Source organism: Schistocerca nitens, chromosome 4 (assembly GCF_023898315.1).
Source record: "Schistocerca nitens isolate TAMUIC-IGC-003100 chromosome 4, iqSchNite1.1, whole genome shotgun sequence".
Lineage (NCBI taxonomy): Eukaryota > Metazoa > Arthropoda > Insecta > Orthoptera > Acrididae > Schistocerca > Schistocerca nitens.
Genome location: NC_064617.1, coordinates 821,157,985 through 821,177,236, shown reverse-complemented (window position 1 = coordinate 821,177,236; position 19,252 = coordinate 821,157,985).

The following is a 19,252-nucleotide window of genomic DNA, read 5'->3' as shown; positions in this document are numbered from 1 at the left end:
TGTAGCACCACATCTCAAATGCTTCGATTCTCTTCTGTTCCGGTTTACCACAGTCCATGTTTCACTACTATACAAATCTGTAGAGCCCACGTACATTCTCGGAAGTTTCTTCCTGAAATTAAGACCGATATTTGATATTAGTAGTATACTCTTGCTCACGAATGCCCTTTTTACCATTGCTAGTCTGCTTTTGATGTCCTCCTTGCTCCTTCCGTCATTGGTTATTTTACTGCCTAGGTAGCAGAACTCCTTAATTTCGTCTACTTCATGACCGTTAATCCTGATATTAACTTTCTCGCTGTTCTCATTTCTACTACTTCTCATTACCTTCGTCTTTCTTCGATTATCTCTCATTCCTTCCTCTGTACTCATTAGACTATTCATTCCGTTCAGGAGATCATGTAATTCTTCTTCACTTTAGCTCAGCATAGCAACGTCATCAGCGAATCGTATCACTGATGTTTCACCTTGAATTTTAATTCCACTCTTGAATCTTTCTTTTATTTCCATCATTGCTTCCTCGATGTAAAGATTGAACAGTAGGGGCGAAAGGCCTCTTTGTCTTACTCCCTTTTTAATACGAGCACTTCGTTCTTGGTCCTCCACTCTTATTATTCCCTCTAGGCTGTTGTACATATTGTATATGATCCGCCTCTCACTAAAGCTTAGCCCTACTTTTCTCAGAATTTCCAACATCTTTCACCATTTTACATTTTCGAACGCTTTTTCCAGGTCGACAAATCCTATGAACGTGTTTTGATTTTTCTTTAGTCTTCCATCCATTATTAACCGCAACTTCAGAATTGCTTCTCTCGTGCCTTTACCTTTCCTAAACCCAAACATCTAGCGCATCCTCAGTTTCTTTTCCATCCTTTGGTATGTTATTCTTGTCACAACTTAGATGCATGGTTTGTTAACCTCATTGTGCAGTAATTCTCGCACTTGTCAGGTCTTGCCGTCTTTGGAATTGCTTTTCCGAAAGTCAGATGGTATGTCACCAAACTCATACATTCTACACGCCAACGTGAATATACGTTTTGTTGCCACTTCCCCCAATGATTTTTGAAATTCTGGTGGAATATCTATCCATACTGCTTTATATGATCTTAAGTTCCCCAAAGCTCTGTTAAATTCTGGTTTTCGCATGGGATCCCCTATCTCTTCTAAATCGACTCCTATTTCTTCTTCTATCACACCAGAGAAAATTTCCCCTCATAGAGACTTTCAATGTATTCTTTCCTCCTATCCCCTCTCTCCTCTGCATTTAACAGCGCGATTCCCTTTGTACTCTAAATGTTATCCCGCTTTCTTTCGATGTCTTCGGAGGTTATTTTGACTTTTTGACTGTAGGCCGAGTCTGCCCTTCTGAAAATCATTTCTTTTTCGATTACTTTACATTTTTCCTGCAGACATTTCGTCTTAGCTTCCATGCACTTCCTATTTATTTCATTACTCAGAAACGTGCATTTCTGTATTCCTGAGTTTCCTGGAACATTTTTGTACTTCCTCCATTCATCGATCAATTGAAGTATTTCTTCTGTTACCCATGGTTTCTTCGCAGTTACCTTCTTTATACCTATGTTTTCCTTCCCAAATTCTGTGATGGCCCTTTTTAGAGATATCCACTACTCTTTAACTGTACTACCCACTGAGCTATTTCTTATTGCTGTATCTGTAGCCTTAGAGAACTTCAATCGTATCTCGTCATTCTTTAGTACTTCTGTGTCCCACTTCTCTGGGTATTGATTCTTCCTGACTAATGTCTTAAACTTCAGCCTACTCTTCATCACTACTATATTGGGATCTGAGTCTATGCCTGCTCCTGAGTACCCCATACAATCCAGTATCTGATTTCGAAATCTCTGTCTGACGATGATGTAATCTAACTGAAATCTTCGCTTATCACCCGGCCTTTTCCAAGTGTACCTCCTCCTCTTGTGATTCTTGAACAGAGTATTCGCTAATACTAGGTGAAACTCGTTAGAACTCAATTATTCTTTCTCCTCTCTCATTCCTTTTCACAAGCCCATATTATCCTGTAACCTTTACTTCTAATCTTTCCCCTACAACTGTACTCCCGTCTTCCATGGCGATTAGATTTTCATATCGCTTTACTTTCAGTATCCTCAAACACTTTCTCTATCTCTTCATCTTCAGCTTACGGCGTCAGCATGTATACCTGAACTATATACCTGAACTATCGTTGTCGGTGTTGGTTTGCTATCGAGTCCGATAAGAACAACCCTATCGCTGTACTGTTCACAGTGACACACTCTCTGCCCTATTTTCCTATTCGTAACGAGTCCTACTCCCGTTATACTATTTTATGCTGCTGTTGATATTACCTATACTCATATGACCAGAAATCCATAATATATCTAGACTGAGCATTTGCATTTCCCTTTTCAGATTTTCTAGTTTCCCTACCACATTCAGGCTTGACATTCCACGCCGCGACTGGTAGAACTTATCCTTCCGTTGATTAGTCAGTCCTTTCTCCTCTTTTCATTATAGGAACACTTTGATTGTCGTCGGGGCACCCTTATAGCACAGCGGTACGTCAACGGTATCTGCGCTCAACTGTGTTGCCCTTCATGGCAAGCCATCCTGGGTTTAATTTTAGGTAGATAACGCCCACCCGCACACGGAGAGAGTTTCTACTGCTTGTTTTCGTGCTTGCCAATCTCTGCCTTGGTCACCAAGGTCTCCGTATCTCTCCTCGATTGAGAACATTGGGAACATTATGCGTGAGACCCTCCAACCACGTAGAAATTTTGACGATCCCACAGAACAGTTGGAGTGAATTTGGCACTATATCCCTTAGGTGGACATCCAACAACTCTGTCAATCAGTCACAAGCATAAGAGCCAGAGATGGACAAACGGGCTACTGATTTACTCAATTTGTAAAGCTTTTTCTCTTATTAAATCATTCAGTTTTTCTTAAATTGTAACGATCTATATATACATCTGCATCTGCATGATCACTTTGCAATTCACAGTTAAGTGCCTGGCAGATGGTTCATTGTACCACCTTTAAGCCACTTCTCTACCGTTCCACTCTCGAGTAATTCGCGGGAAAAATGAACATTTAAATCTTTCCTTGTTAGTTCTGATTTCTCTTATTTTATTATGATGATCATTTCTCCCTACGCAGATGGGCGCCTACAAAATATTGTTAGACTTTCAGGAGAAAGCCGATGATCGAAGTTTCGTGAGAAGGTCCTGCAGCAGCGAAAAACGCCTTTGTTTGAATGACTGCCACCCCAGTTCTTCTATCATATCCGTGGCACTCTCTCACTATTTCCTTGTCTGTACATGTACATGACATCTGCATACTTCTGTCTCTTTCAGATAATTCCTTCGTGGTGCGTCTTTCTTTGTCTTATAGTGTAGCTCGTGCTTCTAATATACATCAATGATTCATTGGGTAGGGTCAGCAACATGAATAGACGGTTCGCTGAAGACTTTGAAACGTCCCCTTTGAACAATTGTACAAGATTGTGCTTAAACTGACACACAATATTTTGCTAGCGCAACGCAATCTGACTTTCAAAAATCCCTACAAAAGAATGGGCCCTGCCTAACATTAAACTATACCTTTCACAAATCACTTACCCCACAAAAATCTTCGCTACTCAAGCTACTGCAATACAGCGAGCGCCACTACTGCCAGCTAAATAAAAGATTCAAAGTACTGAAGGCACTAACTACTGATAGGCATAGTTAGCCAATGAAAGATTTTGATAGAGAACAACCAATGTATTTACCTCAATAGTCATAATATATATAGCAGTTCGTGACAAATTTCAAAACTCCGCCATCTCTCTCCCCACATCCACCACTGCTGGCGGGTCACCTCCAACTGCGCAACGCTACGCGCTGTTCACAGCCAGCTGCCTAACACTACAATGGCGAGTATTACAACAATGCAAAGCAGCCACAGACTGCACACAGCACAGCCAGTGATTTTCATACAGAGGTGGCGTTACCAATAAATAAACCTAAACAGCCTACTTACATAGCCCCCATGCTCCCCACAAAAAATTTTACAAATTGTTTTGGGCACTGGGCAATACATATTTGTTAAAATTTTTCATAATCGTAATTACAATAACAAAGAAATCAAATGCACACACTTATTGATACAATGTTGGTCAAAAGCTAAAAGTTTCTCACAGTCCATAAAGATAGTTCTGATCATTCATCACAATAGTAATTACAGTTTTTTTTCACAAAGTCTCATTAGTAAAAGAAATTGCACACAGAAGTAGTGGATTTCCATGCAGTCTTGAAGAAGTAGTGTTGTCCTTCCAACGGAAAGACAGTGCTGACTCTTGACATGCTGACAGGTAATGGGCCACAACAGAGCAGACCCACAGCAGTCGAAGTTTTGAAGAGTATTGGTAGGTAGGTCATCACAGAGCAGACCCACTGTAGTCCTGGTAAAGATTACGGTATTGGTGGGCCACCAGAGGCGCAGACCCACTGCAGTCCTTGTAGAAATAATGGTACTGGTGAGTCAGCAAAGACGCAGACCCACTATAGTCCTTGTAGAGATTATAGTACTGGTGGGCCACCAGAGGTGCAGACCCACTGCAGTCCTTGTATGGCCAGCAGCCATCTGTTGTGACTGTGCAGGTGCACAATCACCATTGAAGCGTCTTGCGGACAATATAGCAAGTCCATAAACCACCACTTGTGCAATCACAAAGTTTTTTAATTGTCCTTAGAACCAGCAATGCTGTTATCCAGTCCCTTGCTGAATTATTATCACACGTGAAAACACTAACAGCCCCTACTTGTCACATATTGTCCATATACTATGACCAACAGAAACGTGTGCAGTGAAATGTAACTTACAAGTTAATAATATGATGAACTGGTGTCAATTACAATTTTAGAACATAAGAATACAATTACAGAGGTACAAAATACATAATTAAAGAACATAACAATACAGATAACATTTGTAATACAGACTTTACAAAAGAATCGAAATAACATGTACATCAGTGTTACAGGAATTATGAGATAAGTAGATACATAAAAGATCAGAATAAATTTTGAAACATCAACTTCACACATGAGCATTATAACAGAACAGAATAAATAATGTCTAAACATCTTTACAAAGAAAATAACATAGTTGTTGAAAAATTCTAAAACATAAGTCTTATCAGATAAAAATATAAAGACAGGAAAAAAACATAGATACCCAAGGGTACACGAACATATAGCGGAATAACACAAAAGGAAAGGACAAGGTTTGTTTCCAGTGTAACATTTGGTACTGCAGTCCAACCCAAAACTTCATTCCATAGATTTTTCGTCTTATTTCAACATTTGTTTCCACCAAAAAAAATCCTATCCAAGCATGCTTTCTGTATTTATATGTTCACATATTTCTTACCTCATTATTTATTTTCCATTATCTTACCTCATCTATTTCCAAGAAAATTCTACCTAATCTTGTTGTCTCTAAAACCTACTTTTTTGTTCATATCCTCTTTCAAAATCCTTTGTTGGGTAAACCATATTCTTATAGCTTCTCAATGCATTTCTCCTAATGTCCATAGTCAGTTTCTTATATAGTCTACCCCCTCTTAAGCTAACTTAAATCTACTGAGCTCAGATGTTAAACTAAGGGACGAGGCAATGCAGCAGCACAAAACAATTAACACAAACAGCAATGATAAAAAATACAAAAGGCAAAGCAAGCAGCATAAATTACAACTAATATAAAGCACTGTGCAGCAAACAAGAAAAATAAATGCGTAGTAAAACTGGCTTAACAGCGTAATACAAAGTCAAATTCTGTAACATTATGCCTGGCAAACCGCAGCAGCAAAGGAAAAAAAAAAAACTTATATCTAAACATGACATAGCTCAAGCAGAAAAAATAGTACACTAAAGATAACAACGCAGACAAGGGAAATGTCTATTCACATCTTAATGTCTAAGTAATCAAAGTGGTGCACCACAACAACTTATTGTAAAAAAAATATTACCATGTACTTGAAAAGAAAATTATGTGTGCAGTTACTGTTACTAGTCCCTTCTTATTGTTCTTTCCTTTCCAAGTGCTCCTTTTTTTAAGAATGTGGATTACAAAATTATTATTTAATAGATCTGTTGACAGAAAGTGTTCACATTAGCAAATGCATTTTATTTTATAAAAGTAATGCTGCAACACAGCTGGAAACTAGATATCAAATGAAATAAGCAACTATGAAAAGCAAAGCATAAAAATATCATTCAATAGTCATGTGACATTTCATAAGTTAGTAGAAATTCTCTCAACTCTCGTAGAAAGACGCTTGTCATAATCAGGTGTGCAGATGTAAAAATATTTCTCGTCATTTCATTAGGCATTTCTGTAAATATCATAAATTAAGAGCTCCACAGTGTAATCATATGTTTTCAACTTCGACCGTGTCGTTTTTGCGATGCTTTCTACAAAGGAATGTCAGAAGCGAGGTTAATGGCCTCTTTTTTTCTCCACCTAATGGCTTTTTCTCCGGGCGGCTGGCACAGGTGGCCACTCAAGACGCATTACGTCAAGGTCACTTACCTTTCTTACCGAAATATTTACGACAACGGTTTCCGCTACAGTGGTAGTCTCGTATAAAAATATTTCACAGGTCAAGAATTTGTGTTACAAATCTGTAGAAACAAAATCCTATTGATATAACAGTGTCCAAAAAGTTTTCGGCGGCATTGTAATACATTCACGCATTTACATACATTTCATAACTCTTAAAGTACGATTCTTGGTTTCCAACAACCTGTTTCACAAACCAGGGTGAGTCCATAACCACTACTCCTTACCCTATTCGTCGACACTTCTTTAATATTTTATGATAACAGATACGTAGCATACTCAAATAACTCATATAGCATCAACTTATTGATCATAAACATACCGCAACAGCATAATACACATAGTCATCGTAATAATATCATAACACCTCAGTCAACTCTCAAAATCGTCGTAGCTTCCTCCAATAATTTCAAAACCTAAAAAAAAATTCTCTGCTCATGTCAAAAGTGTCATCTGCCTCAAACGTACTTTAAAAATCGTGATCCCATACCAAATATATCATTCAAAGCTCTCATAGTATCACAATGGTTCCAAAAAAGAATATGAACAGTTCACAAAGTACAAACAACATACAATTTCGTAAGTGTGAAGTTATCCAACTGTGTAATTACGTAAACATCTGTCACTGACGTAGTAAAAGAAATGTTTGTCTCTCTCAGTTAAATGATCAGATAGCTGTGTAATTCTGTGTTAGAGAAATATGGTACCGATGAGTAAAGTTGTATAAGCAAATACCATATTAGCTAGGGCTCCTTGTGCTTGCCAAACACATGGTACACAAAGTAAGCGTGTACCCCCCATGAGGATTAATGTAATTATACCCTCAGGTGTTACAGATTACAGCAATGGAATGAAATGTATCACGGAAAACGCTTGTATCATTGCACTTCAAATATCTTAAAATAAATAAATGTTTTAAGTGAGAAATTAATCACTCAAATACGTGTACTGTAGCGCTAAACCGTGTGTCATGTTGTAAGATAATCTCTGTGGAAGTCTCGTAGTTATCGTCCTCCGAAAGCTAAGTTCTGCAGAAGTCAATGTACTTACCTCATGATAAACAAGAGTGAAATGCTTTGTGTATAGATATCGTAGTTATTACGCTTATTGTTGTGATGAAGAAAGTACTGTACCATAACGTATTGTTGTGCTACGGAAAAGGCTGTCTCATTGTAGCTATACCACAAAAGTTACTACTAAAACATGTTTCACTTTCCAGAATAAAACAGAAAACTGTGCAGATATAAAACAGAAACACTGCAAAAGCAACATTGTAAACTGTCACTAATTAGTAGCGTCGTGATAAAAATCGTGTAGCTGTCACATAAACTAACCACTGTGTCATCTGGTACCTCACGGAAAGTACTTCAAATCCAGAATGTATTTTCAAGTAAACCAAAATGTTGCATTAAAATCTCATTAGCAGTACCAGTATGTGTCCTAAGTATGTAAGCCTGATAGTCGTTACGTAATCGTGCAACTAACAAGCAAGAATGTACAAATACAACACTGTGTAGTCTGTTCACTATAACAATGCATTCGTAATTTCTGTTTAAAAATGTTCCCTAGGTTCTAGGCTGGATATTTAACTTCAAACATTGTTGCATGTTAACAGTTTCTTAAGTCTGACAAAGCATACTAGAAATGTGAAGTGAAAAGTTTTATGGCAAAGACAAAGTTAAAAAGCAGATTATCTTTCAATAAACGGTTTTACATGTGAAATGTGGTGTAAACCATTACTCTTCCTAGTACACAGAGTTTCAACTTCAACGCAATTATCATGTTGTATACATCGGTAAAGAATGCAAAAATTTTTCTCAAGGCTAGCGTCTTATGTTATTTTTCTCGGAGCCAGCGGGCGCACGCGGCTGCCTGCTGTGCGAGCCATTGTCTGTCTCTTTGTTGGCGCGCGTCGTTATTGGGATTTGGAGACCTAACTTCTACAAATTCACCGTCACGAGAGGGCCCAGCTCTGTTTGAATCCCGCCAGTTCTGATGCAATTCAGGTCTGTCGTTACGATCATATCGTCTGTCGTCATGTCGATAGATTCCATAGTTTCTTTCTTGTCGGTCACGTGGTGGAGAATTTCTCCCTGAATCATAACTGCGCAATGAACCGTTGCATCTAAAGTTATTCTGTGTCCCGTAATAATAATTGTTTTGGTCCCCATATTGTCTGTTTCTCTGATTGTCTCTGTGATAGTCATTACCGCGGAGAGGTGATCTTTCCCTGTAATTATTGCTACTCTGCCAACGGTTGTCATACGGGTGGTGTCTGTTTTGGTCACGATTTGCGTTGTAAGAATGGCCTTGTCGTATCCAGTAACTCTTTCTTTCATCGCGGAATCGTGACGGATGTGATCTGTAGTGATTGTTTTCCTGTTTTCGCATCCCGCGACTGTCTGTGTCAATTTCTAATTCTTGTAGGAGTCCCTGAAAAGCTTCAATGTCGTCTTTGCAACGTCCTGCCAAAATAATATTTCTTAAATGTTCAGGCAATTTCATTAAGCAAATGCGGATGAGTTATGAGGGGCTGTATGGGTTTGACAGGTACTGACTCTTGTGCAACATGTCTTCAAAATATTTCACAAGACTGGAGAATTCAGATTGTTCGAAATGTTTCATCATTATGATGCCATGTTTTACTCGGTCTTGTGTGGCTTGAGACCAATATGCTGAGAGGAAGGCATGATAAAAATCTCCTTCACTGTGACAATCGTGAATGACCGATCGCATTCTTACAGCTGGTTCATTCTCCAAGTAGCCACACATAAATTCTAACCTGTGCTCCATTGACCAGTTGGGAGGAAAACAATGAGAGAATTGATGGAGCCACGCTTGTGGATGAATGTCGTTGGCAGAATTCTTAAATGTTTTGAATTTACGTGTAGTAATAAACAGCTTATAGTCAAAGTCATCATGTCGGCGAGTCGCATAATCGTCATTGTTACGTCGTGTCGGCGGTTCCATCTCAAAATTCGGTGCACATTGCCAATTTCTTTCATAACTTCCGAAATGCCCTGTGTTATTATTTTGCGGCTTTTCCGTATTTCTATGTCCCTCTTCCCGTACTGGAGCGCGAGTGTCCTCTGAAATACGTAATTCTTGTATTACCTGTGTCAGCTGATCTTGTACTTCCCGGATTTCTCTTTTGTACTGTGTATTGATTTGATTTTGATTTTGTTTGAATTTTCTAATTTGTTCATACTCTTCAGTGTCAGTGAAGGCTACAGGTGTTGTGTCATTCAGATCATCATCTACCTTTGTAGATAAGTTAGTGAACTGATCTGAAAGTTCGGCTACTTTATCCGATAATGAAATTATTTCCTCTGTGTGTTTTTCTGAACCAAGTTTCAGATTATTTACTGTGTCCTTTAAATTTTCCTGAGTTTTTGCAAGTTGCATAACCGAATCGGTGGATGCAGCTGAGTCAATTTTAGCTTGCAGGGTGTCGTGATTTTCATGAACAATAGTTTGCAGTTCTTTTATGGCTGCTTCATGATTCTGTAATGCATTTTCATGACGCGAAAAAATAGGTTGAAAATGCTCACAAATTTGTGTTTTTACGTCATTACAGACTTTTTGACATTTCGATTCGATATTATGTAACTCAGTAGTTAAATCTTCACGTGTTTGTTCAAGCTTATGTCCCACTGAGTCTAACTTTTGAAGCTTTTGTTCCATTGCGTCTAATTGTTGCTGTGTTTGTCTCTGGTGTTGTTCCATTGTGTCTAACTGTTGCTGTGTTTGTCTCTGATTTTGTTCCATTGTGTCTAACTTTTCAAGACTTTGTCCCATTTGTCTCTGATTTTGTTCCATTTGTTGCATTAATTGCAATAATAATGTATTAGTGTCTGGAATCTGTTTCTTTATGCTTTTTGGCAGTGCATTTGCACCGGCTACATTCACATTTTGACAAGCAGAAAATGTGTCTTGACTCATTTGAGAAAACGGTGAGGACCCAAAACCTAAGTCTACAGTATTTGCAAAATTGTGTCCTGTCATTCCCGATTCCTGAGGCGAGCTGTTGCCGACCGATCGATCGATAATGCTTCCCTCTTCACTAATTGTTTCACTGTCCACGCCATTGTTTGCCGCCCGCTCCATTTCCCTATGTACAATTACCAAATTACTACTTTGAACATCAGTTAATTCATTACTCGGTGGCGCTAACACACTGCTTTCGTTTTCACTGTCATTTCTCAGTTTACTTTGGAGCCTAGTATTACGTTTTTCACACGCCATTATTGTCACAGTATTTCACACAACAACACAGAAAAACACAATTTGAAGAGCAAAAATAAGAGAACACATTAACATAACACTGAAAATAATATCTAGTTAATTGCAGCTGCGAAATACTTGGTGCAAATCTACATGCATGCCACAACTGTTTTACTGTACAACAATGAAAGACTGCAACTACAAAGGAGATTTTCTCTACAATTACGCGCTAGCAATAAACAAAAGCTACACTAATTACACAAACTACAAGAAAAAAAATCAGAAGATTCCAGTGAGGTATCCTAGGCTAAGGGTCGACATATGAAACGTCCCCTTTGAACAATTGTACAAGATTGTGCTTATACTGACACACAATATTTTGTTAGCGCAACGCAATCTGATTTTCAAAAATCCCTACAAAAGAATGGGCCCTGACTAACATTAAACTATACCTTTCACAAATCACTTACCTCACAAAAATCTTCGCTACTCAAGCTACTGCAATACAGCGAGCGCCACTACTGCCAGCTAAATAAAAGATTCAAAGTACTGAAGGCACTAACTCCTGATAGGCATAGTTAGCAAATGAAAGATTTTGATAGAGAACAACCAATGTATTTACCTCAATAGTCATAATATATATAGGAGTTCATAACAAATTTCAAAACTCCGCCATCTCTCTCCCCACATCCACCACTTCTGGCGGCTCACCTCCAACTGCGCAACGCTACGCGCTGTTCACAGCCAGCTGCCTAACACTACAATGGCGAGTATTACAACAATGCAAAGCAGCCACAGACTGCACACAGCACAGCCAGTGATTTTCATACAGAGGTGGCGTTACCAATAAAAAAACCTAAACAGCCTACTTACAACTTTAACTGCCGGATTGTATCGTTACTGGCTGATCGTCAAAAAACGTAAAAAGCAATTTTGTTTATTTTCGTTGCTTCGAAGAGCAGTTCAATATTTATAAATGAATAGCCAAAAAATTATGCCGTGTACAGAACATCAGCATTTTTATATGTAATTTTCATTTATAAAACGAAAAGTCTTAAGCCAAAATCTCACTTGGTGTACTGTATTGCGGCTAGCGCAAAACTTCTAGAACGTACGAAGTCGTTAATTGGTTTTCGCTGGTAACACGATGTGATGGAGGACGCGACGAACGCGTAAAAACGTAATTCGCGTAAACGATTGAGGATTTAGATGTGGGAAAGAACAGTGAATTTGACCTATAAAAGGGTAGTTCAGAATTTGGGTACTGAACATTACGTGGTATCAGTTCGGGAAGCCTCAAAAACCCGCTTCTGCGAAGAACTGTGAAGTGCTACACTGGTTCGTTGAAAACTCATCAAGCAGTCGTAGAAGGAGATAACGATTTCAACTGTAACAGTTCATTTATCGCTACTGACCTATAATGACGATGATCAGGAAACGTAAATGGGAACGCGCTGTATATTTCACGAATGGCGCTACAGAGCGGATTAAGGGAAAATTGGGTGTTTACTGAGGCACGCGTGCAGTAATTCTCAACTCGCTCTATTCGCGAATGGAGTAAGATAAGAAGTAACTGACGTTGATACTTCATGCGCTCCACCACTCAGTTTATAGAGACATTCAGAGATCATATGGCTATATAGAAAAAGATACATCTGTCCAACAGAAGCCTCCATACCACCATCACCTAACTCGTTTTCCCACTTGACGTAACAGTGGTACTACCGTCTGCCAATTTTCCTGCTGAGTAATATGCTGCAATAATGATTGCAAAAGCTCAAGCAGTGTTCGTTATTTAGTACCCCATTCCTCCTCTTATTTTCGGCATTGGTTACATGACTATAGATCTCTGCAATTCTGTAAGTATGCAGATCTAAATATCTGCTCTGCGTCTCTACAGAAGACTTATATTAATTCTACAAGAAGTCTTCTTCCAGACGTCGTTATACTGCGTTCTGAAATTATTAACCTGTACAGGCTGTGCTGTATAGTGTTCATCTTTGTTAGGCCTTGTATTGGTCTGCGATGAATATATGATACACTTCTAATTTATGTAGTATACTTCGGATCTATTCCCAAGACTATGAAATTACACTTACTTCCACATCACCGCTTCTTAGACTATGCCTCAAGGCGTCAGTCGACTTAGTTCCATAAATCAAATTGCAAACGTAGACTTTCTATTGTAATCTTGTCGAGTAGAGTACACTATGCTTACCTAGAAAACACAACTGAGATATCGTGGTATAACTTTTCGTAATTTATTGCATAAGAAAATTATATTGATCAAGTCCATTTACAGTTGGCCACAGGCAGCTTTGGTATGTCTGCCACAGTAACATTGCGTACAAGTTTAGAAGGGAATAGTGCCATATGGAGTAATAACATCTGCCTAAATCTATCTGTCTTCCCTGAAGTAGATGTCCCACAATAAATGGTCCATCTGACCACGGTGGTCTAATAGCAGCAAAGGAGCACACCTGTCAGTGAGATTTAGGTGGGAAGGGATACGCAGAGTTTCACATAATCATAAATGCTACATAATCAGAAATGCTGAGTCACTGTGTACGGAAATAATTAATTGGAATAGGAAATGGAAGAGTTTCTTGGGGAGATGCGATAGATGAGGTATTTAGGTATGTCCTAAAAAGTTTCATGACTGCTGTTTCCCTTACTACTGGTAAGAGAAAACTGTAGTGGAATATTAAACAAAGAACTGCTGCCCTCAGTGGTCAAAATATCTTGTGCTAGGATGAGAGAGCTTAATCTAATGCTGAATAAAGGCAATGATCATTACTTAAATGTGCAATATAAGTAATATTGCATAATTCTTCACCATGTCATCAAAAATGCTTAAGTGATCATGCAACATGCATAACATAAACAATTAGAATGCCAAACACAAAGCAAAAGAAGTTTGTAGCAATATTAGACATGAATCCAATTAATTCGGCAGGAGAACCGAGAACGTTTTAATCGTGCATACCATCGTGAACGACTCCGAGGACACAAGCAAAATGACATTCATATCCTAGATGACATTAGGGGCAATATGAATTATGTTAAATCTTACATCACGGGCCACAAAATTCAATGAAATCTCCCTCATAATATTGGAAGCATAAGAGAAAAAACAGCTTATCCATTAGATTTACTCAGGCATTGTATGTTTAACCACAACACATTCGTCGTTACTTTACGTTAATTGCTGTACGTCGTGGCCCAGCTATCCAAGCGCAGCAGGCCCGGATGGCCGAGCGGTACTAGGAGCTACAGTCTGGAACCGCGCGACCGCTACGGTCGCAGGTTCGAATCCTGCATCAGGCATGTATGAGTGTGATGTCCTTAGGTTAGTTAGGTTTAAGTAGTTCTAAGTTCTAGGGGAGTGATGACCTCAGAAGTTAAGTCCCACAGTGCTCAGAGCCATTTGAACCATATCCAAGCGCACCACACGGACGGCTACCTGCTTCTGTTACAGCCTGCTGAAAAGGAAGACCGGTGATCCTCTTTGTAGTGGACTGACAAGGCAGCCAGTCCACAGTGACGGGTAGCCGAAAGGGCACACGTACACACACGCCGACTGGCGCGAAGTCTGGAACAGGATTCGTAATGAATGTGATAAAGAAAAGAACGTAGCTACTAGAACACTTAACTTTTATATCGTCCTTTGGTATACAGCATTCTTGATGATACAAGTGAGACTATCTTGAGATACATGCAATGGTACAAATGGTGCCTTGTTAGGTCGTAGCCATTAACTTTGCTGAAGGCTATTCTAACTGTCTCTCGGCAAATGAGAGAAAGGCTTCGTCAGTGTAGTCGCGCAGCAACGCCGTCGTACAACTGGGGCGAGTGCTAGTACGTCTCTCGAGACCTGCCTTGTGGTGGCGCTCGGTCTGCGATCCTGACAGTGGCGACACGCGGGTCCGACATGTACTAATGGACCGCGGCTGATTTAAGCTACCACCTAGCAAGTGTGGTGTCTGGCGGTGACACCACATTCCTCCCCCGCAATTCGGCGAACGGTCGTGTGATAAGGCTTCCGCCCGCCGTGGGGAGGACCCCATGTTGACGTATGTGATGGGGTGTGGAGCCTAACAACAGGCGAGGCCGTGCCACCCGCACCCTGCCATTCGGTCCGAGGGGAGCTAGGAAACGCCTGAAAACCTAGTCCAGGGTGCACGTCAACATGCGGTGTATGCGCCCGTTATGAGACAGGAGGGGCCGAAGGGTCGACCTCCATTGCGTCGGGGGATCCGACGCGCGATGACGACATCTGGGCCGGAGCGGGCAAGAGTTCCATAGCGGAGGACAGCTGGTCACGGGAAGCGATCGGCGGCGCGTGACCCAGGGAGGCGCTGGGCGGCTGCAGCGAAGCGTCCACTGCGGGCGGCGCCGGCGGGAGAACAGGCGCCTGCGGCGGCGGCATGTCGCATGAGGCAATAGGGAAGGCAACGTCGGTAACATCTGGGGATGAGGCAAGCCAGTAGATGGGTCCCCAGGGCGCTGACCGGACGGCACCGTCGCTGAAAGCAGACGGGGAGCGGCAGAACCCAGGCGACGACAGAGGTGCAGCTGATTGAGATGCCGACACACCTCACCAGAGGCCCCCAAAACCAAATACATCGCACGGCCGAGGCAGCGAAGAATGCGCCCTGTGAGCCAACGCCGTGAACCGCGATAGTTGCGATAGAAGACAACGTCGCCAGGAGCAAAAGCAGGAGTCTGCCGCTGCACAGGAACCTGATGCGGCGGATGCAGCAAAGACATCAAGGTTCGATGCGGACGACCGTGGAGCAACTCAGCCGGCGAGCGACCATCGCGGGGCTGAGAGCGATACGAAGACAAAAAGAGCAACAATGCGTCCTCCCGAGAATGCGACTCTTTCAACTTCAACATCTGTGACTTGAAAGTCCGGACCAATCGTTCAGCGGCACAGTTTGACTGAGGCGAAAACGGCGCGGATGTCAGATGTTGAATACCATTGGCCTTGCAGAATGACTGAAATTCTGCGGACATGAATTGTGGGCCATTGTCGGAAACAACAGTCTGTGGAAGACCTTCAATGCAAAAAATAGCAGACAACGCTTGGATGGTGGCAGCAGACGTCGTGGAAGACATCCGGACAACAAATGGAAAATTACTGAAAGAATCGACCACAACCAACCATCGAGCATTCCAGAATGGACCAGCAAAATCGATATGTAAGCGGTGCCAAGGGGAAGTGGCTTTTGGCCATGCAAAGAATTTCCGCGGTGGTGCGGATTGTTGTTCGGCACACGCCATGCAAGAAGAGCACATATTCGTAATCGCAGCATCGATTCCGAACCAAGTACAGTGCTGACGAGCAAGTTGTTTCGTGCGCACTATACCCCAATGTCCTTGGTGAAGGAGCCGTAAGACAGAAGACTGTAACGAACGTCGGACCACTACGCTGGACTGATCATTATCAGAACGCAACAACAAAACACCACGTCGTACAAAAAGTCTCTCCTGATGAGCAAAAAATCGGCGAACCAACGGATCCGATATCCGCGACTTTGACAAGGGCCATTGCGTTGCAACAAAACGCAAAACAGTAGCAAGGACAGGGTCAGCAGCTGTGGCTGTAGCGACACGACGAAAATCAATCGGAAACGATTCGACCACGTCATCGGTTTCCGTATCAATGAACATGCAAGCAAGTTCGGAAGAATCGAATGCTTTATCCTCAGCAACAGGCAAACGGGACAACGCATCAGCGTTTCCGTGCTGAGCAGTGGACCGATACACACACAGTTTGTAAATATTGCTGAAACAATGCAGGGGCGGATGCACACCCGAATGGCAGTCTTTTGAATCGGTACAATCCAAGATGCGTGTTAACCACCAATACGCGCTGGTATTCGTCGTCCACCGGTATTTGCAAGTACGCATCTGCTAGGTCCAACTTGGAAAAATATGTTCCCGGGCACAGTTTGTCAAAAAGATCTTCCGGGCGGGGCAAAGGAAAAGTAGCAGTCACAAGTTGTGGATTCACAGTTGCCTTGAAGTCCACGCAAAGTCTCAATTTTCCGGAAGGTTTTTTCAAAATTACTAAGGGTGATGCCCATAGACAAGCCTGCACACGTTCAATCACACCTTGTGATTCTAAATCGTTTAATGTTCTGGCGACCTCGTCACGCAATGCGTGGGGAACATTGTGCGCCCTGAAAAATTTCGGTTGCGCGTTCACTTTTAGTTCCAAATGTGCTTCATAGTTCTTATCACAACCAAGGCCCGGTGCAAAAATGTCTGCAAATTCTTCACATAGACTAGAAACACTGGCTGAAGGCACAGTCTGATTCACTGATAGGACCTGATTGACGATAGACAAGTTAAACAATTGAAATAAATCTAAACCAAACAAGTTCACTGCAGTAGAAGAACGAAGAACGTAAAATGACACAAGTTTTGTTTGTTCCTTGTATGTAGCAAGAAGAGTGCACTGTCCTAACACAGGGATAGCTTGTCCGGAATAACTCGTGAGCTGAACATTTGCAGCACACAACGGAGGTGCGCCCAGTTGTTTGTACGTGGCGTGATTGAGCAATGAAACTGCAGCTCCGGTATCAAGCTGGCAAGCCGGCAAAGTCCAATTCGACAAAAAGTTTATTGACCTGCTGACGACAAGAGCGACTGTTTTGTGCAACGTGAACAGACACTGGTACAGAATCACGTGCGACATGACGGGATTTGCGTCGACGTCGATGCACACTCTTTGTGGGACGAACACAGTCACTGTTAGCGAGAGGAACACTGGGCGGAGTGGCATGAACGACATGAATGTCCATGGGCGAAGGTCCACGAGCCTGATTGTCCTTGGTTCGATTCCGGCGCGAAGCAAAGGGCCTGGGATGGTTTTGATTGTCTGATCTTAGCTTTTCCTGGCAAACACTTGGAACATGTCCTTTCTTATGACAGTAAAAGCAAATAGCTTGGCGTGACGGGCAATTGTCACGCGAATGTCTAGTCACACACCGCGGGCATGATTTCACTGCATTTGCTTGCCTGCGCGGGACACGTGGCTGCGCGGACGTGCGCAAGGGCAGGTTAGCGTTCCGTGCAGCGGGCCCGGCGGGCCGTTTAATGTGACACATGGCTGGCGAAGTTGCAAATGAGTCCTGAGCAAAGTCAAGTGTGTCCTGCCGATCTAAAATGTCTATCACTTGTTGAAGGGAGGGATTGACGAGTTTCAAAATCTGTTCCCGTATGCGAACATCAGAAACGTTCTGTGCTATTGCATCACGCACCATAGTATCTGAATAAGGGAGTCCACAGTCACATTCAAATGCACAATCCCTAGTAAGTCCTTGCAAAGTTGCAACCCACTCCCGATTAGTCTGACCGGCCGTACGTTTTGTACGAAAGAACGTATACCTTTTTGCAACGACATTTACTGTGTTGTTGAAATAGGCATCTAAAGCAGACAAAATTTCTTCGTATGACAGAGTTGCTACGTCGCGCCGGGGACGCGCCGGGGGAACAATTTCACTATCACACGGTAGGTGGACACACCTACACACGAAAGCAAAAACGGCTGCCGCTCATTACCTTGAATTCTGTAGGCGGCGAGATGAAATCCAAATTGTCGGGACCATTCCGGCCATGTCTCGTTGGCCGCGTCGTAGGGCCTAAATTGAGGTGCAACAGCATGGTGTGGCTGCGGTAGCGATGAAGCGGCGGCGGCCGCATCGTTTTGCAGTGCACGTTGACCCTGGACGAGCTGTCCAAGGGCATCCAATAACGCCCGCGTCTGCTGATTCGGCAAGCGATAAAATTCGGACAGTACATCTGGAGAATGTGGCGAAGCCATGACACAAGCAAATTAATACAATACGAACGCTAAGGTCCCTTTTGAGACTCGTCGCCAATGTAGTGGACTGACAAGGCAGCCAGTCCACAGTGACGGGTAGCCGAAAGGGCACACGTACACACACGCCGACTGGCGCGAAGTCTGGAACAGGATTCGTAATGAATGTGATAAAGAAAAGAACGTAGCTACTAGAACACTTAACTTTTATATCGTCCTTTGGTATACAGCATTCTTGATGATACAAGTGACACTATCTTGAGATACATGCAATGGTACAAATGGCGCCTTGTTAGGTCGTAGCCATTAACTTAGCTGAAGGCTATTCTAACTGTCTCTCGGCAAATAAGAGAAAGGCTTCGTCAGTGTAGTCGCTAGCAACGTCGTCGTACAACTGGGGCGAGTGCTAGTACGTCTCTCGAGACCTGCCTTGTGGTGGCGCTCGGTCTGCGATCCTGACAGTGGCGACACGCGGGTCCGACATGTACTAATGGACCGCGGCCGATTTAAGCTACCACCTAGCAAGTGTGGTGTCTGGCGGTGATACCACACTCTTGATTTTATCCATCCACCTGTTCGCTCCTCTCCAACTTG